The sequence below is a fragment of the Elgaria multicarinata genome, chromosome 1, assembly GCF_023053635.1.
Source record: "Elgaria multicarinata webbii isolate HBS135686 ecotype San Diego chromosome 1, rElgMul1.1.pri, whole genome shotgun sequence".
Classification (NCBI taxonomy): Eukaryota; Metazoa; Chordata; class Lepidosauria; order Squamata; family Anguidae; genus Elgaria; species Elgaria multicarinata.
In genome coordinates this window covers 109,204,650-109,208,270 of record NC_086171.1, presented here as the reverse complement: position 1 = coordinate 109,208,270, position 3,621 = coordinate 109,204,650, and positions in this window count along the sequence as shown.

Below are 3,621 nucleotides of genomic sequence, written 5' to 3'. Positions count from 1 at the left end.
GTTGAACTCATTAGTACTTGTAAAATTTGTATTTGATGCTAAATCGGTCTCATGGTGAGTTAAAGGCATTAAGATCTTACTCCAAAGACAATCAAAGGGTTTTATTAGAATAAGATAGAAGACACTTCACCACAGGGGCATTCATATGATGTGACCCCATGCTCTCTAAATTAACAGAGTTTATCCTTGAGCAGTGGAGTCTGGTGGCTCCAATGTCTTGAGGATAGGGTTCAGTACCATGGATAGCTCCTTTAGAGTTCTCACTGATTCTGATAATTACAGATTTAAAACAGAAACAGAAAAACTAAAATGCCTGGGAAAATAAAAAGGTCTTCACCTAGCACTGAAAAGAGCACTGTGTAGGTGCCAGGTGAGACTCTCTGAGAAGCTCATTCCACAACTGGGGTGCCACAGCAGAAAAGGTCCTGAGGAATCCAAGAGAAACAATAGGAACGTTCCCTGCTGTCCCTCTCCCAGGAAAGAACATACACAGGGAGACCAGGGCAGTTTCCATTCCAAAGCCAGACCTGAAGCAAGACTGAATGGATCTAGATGAGATCAAACAAGTCTCAAGGTCAAATTTGAAGAACTTGAGCCTTGATTATATGCATATCCCAACTTTATTACTCTTTACCCTTTGCAGAATTCTATAGCAACTTGCATAGAGCAGTAACATATCTCCTGTTGCTAGGAGCATAAAGTTTAGAAAATGTATGGGCCTTCCTCCCCATTCTAGCCCCTGCTTGTTGGTGTCAATGGGGAGTGGAACCTGTCCCCTTGGCTAGCCTCGGACCAATTATTTTAGTCAAAGTAGCAGTGATGCATCCTTTGAAAATGTAGCTTAAATGTTATGATCCGCTGTCAAATGTGACTTCATAGATTTTGGTTCAAGCCCCAAGGGCAAGCATTCTTTTTTTTTTCCTTTTTTTTTAAAAAAAAAACACAACATTTTCTCTCTTTTATGTGAAAGGTGTGGAAATAACATCAGAGAAAAGAAGGTGGCTATTTATCCTGACCCATGGGCCACATGGTTTGGTTTTTTTGTGTAGAACTGAAAAATGACTGTGCTCAAAAAATGTAGATGTATGATTCATTGATAGGCCAGGGCTTCACCTATCATTGCTGACAGACACACAATGCTGTTCTGCTTGCTTTAGGTCATATATGACTCCTGCTCCGTGATTCATGTTGTGCCATTTTTAGAACATTGTTTGATTATTATTATTTTTAAAAAAAATGATGGGGGAGGGAGAGAAATCAAACCTTTAGTCAGCTTTCTTTATATGAGATTTCATTTTAATGTAGGTGGATTTAGAAGAAAAGAACTAAAGATAAAGAGAAAATGCAATCACAAAGGAGCAAATCCTTCCTTAAAAAGGGGGGGGGGAAAGGGAGCAACCCTAACTTAGCATGACAAATTTGGGAGTACACACAGCAATTCAAATGCAGACTAGTAAGACTTCAGCACTCAAAGCCCTGTTTCTGGATCGACAAATACATCAATTGCATTTTCTCCCACATTCATTTTGTTTAAATCCCTAGTTCTTTCCATCCCATTTATGAAGATTTTTTTTTTTTTTGAAATTTTGGTAAGTTTTTATTCAAAATTCAAAATTCTATATTTTGATCTTTATTATTCACTAGCATATCCTAAAGCAGCCTTTCCCAACCTGGTGCCCTCCATATGGGTTGGACTACAGCTCCCAGCATGTCACAGCCTGGCTACTGGGGCATGATGCGAGCTGTACTGCAATACATCTAGAGTCACCAGGTCGGCGAAGGCTGAATTAAAGTATAGAGGATCCAGAGTATGACATAGCACATCTGGGCATCCAAAAAAGGTGAATTTCTACAATTAGTACTCCCCTCACCCTGACACACAATTATGGATGGATAGTAGACCGCTCCATAACAACACAGCTTTAACCTCAGGTTTTCACTTCAACAGAGTTCCAGCCAACATTTCTGGAGATTATGAAGCTACTAGTACTGAAGAATTCTAAGTCCTTGATGAAGAAACACAATGCTTCACAAAGCGATAAACTACATATTGGACTTTTGTAAGACCACAAGCTTCAGTGAGTTAAGTTAAGTGCATTTTTCCTTAGTGGGAGATATTAGATTTACATGATATAGGCATCACCATAGCAACTGCATATTTGAGTTAAAATGAAAGAGAATGAGCAGCACATCTCTAGGCTATAAAAAGATGTGAAGTGAAATATGAACACCTACCATGTGTGGGGAGAAAGTTATTTTATAGACTGTCTATAAAGAACTGGCAAATCCCATATAGACTTCCCACTTTCCAGCCACTTCCCTTACTGTCCTTTTTAAAAAAGAATGCCCTGCAGCTATGCCTCTTTCAGCTGTGATCCAGATCTTACAGACTAAGCAAGGTCAGCATCGACTCAGTATGCACGTCAGAAGAAAGGTCTCTGTGGCAGGATGTACACACAGTCATTTAATGGCTACTTTTGTAGTTCAGATATGAACAAATAGTTTGTGGATGACATTGCCAGGGGAAATCACTTTCCTTGTGATTTTATCCTGATCCATAACTTTGCCTATACAATTTGCTTTGGCCCAGTTCTGCCTCAAGACATTTTGCCACATAAAGCAGGGCCCAATTAGCATCTGCACTGCTATACCCGACACTTTCAAAAGTCTTGCTGCACCATTTTGACACCAATTCCTGCCAATCTGTGAATCCATTCTGGGTTTCAGTCAGAACCAGCCAGAATTCAAAAGGAGCTTTCCAATGTGTTAAACCCTATCTCCAAAAAGCAGTTCCTCATCTTGGATACCTCCTTTAGAGTTTCAGAGGAGGGCAACCAGGATGATCAGGGGTCTGGAAATAAAGCCCTATGAAGAGAGACTGAAAGAACTGGAAATGTTTAGCCTGGAGAAGAGAAGATTGAGGGGAGACATGAGAGCACTCTGCAAATACTTAAAAGGTTGTCACACAGAGGAGGGCCAGGATCTCTTCTCGATCCTCCCAGAGTGCAGGACACGGAATAACGGGCTTAAGTTAAAGGAAGCCAGATTCCGGCTGGACATCAGGAAAAACTTCCTGACTGTTAGAGCATCACTACATCTTGTGGTAGCGAATTCCATAGTTTAACTATGCACTGTGTGAAGAAGTCCTTCCTTTTATCTGCCCTAAATCTCCCACCAATCAGCTTCCTGACTGTTAGAGCTGTACGACAATGGAATCAGTTACCTAGGGTGGTTGTGGCCTCTCCCACCCTAGAGGCATTCAAGAGGCAGCTGGACAACCATCTGTCAGGGATGCTTTAGGGTGGATTCCTGCATTGAGCAGGGGGTTGAACTCGATGGCCTTGTAGGCCCCTTCCAACTCTGCTATTCTATGATTGTATGATTCTATGAGTTCTGACTGGTTCTAAATGAAACTCCGAGTGAATTCATAGCCCCACCAAATTCAGAGCTGATTCCTGTATTCATCATCTCTCCCCCTCCCACCCCACCCCACCCCCGTCCCTCATGGTGCTGCCTGAAACAGATCCTTTCACCTTACTTCTGCCCCTGTTGCAGACCCAGGCTTTGGGCCATCCTGCTAGAACAGGCCTGCTCGCTTTTATTCTCACAACACAAGGTAGG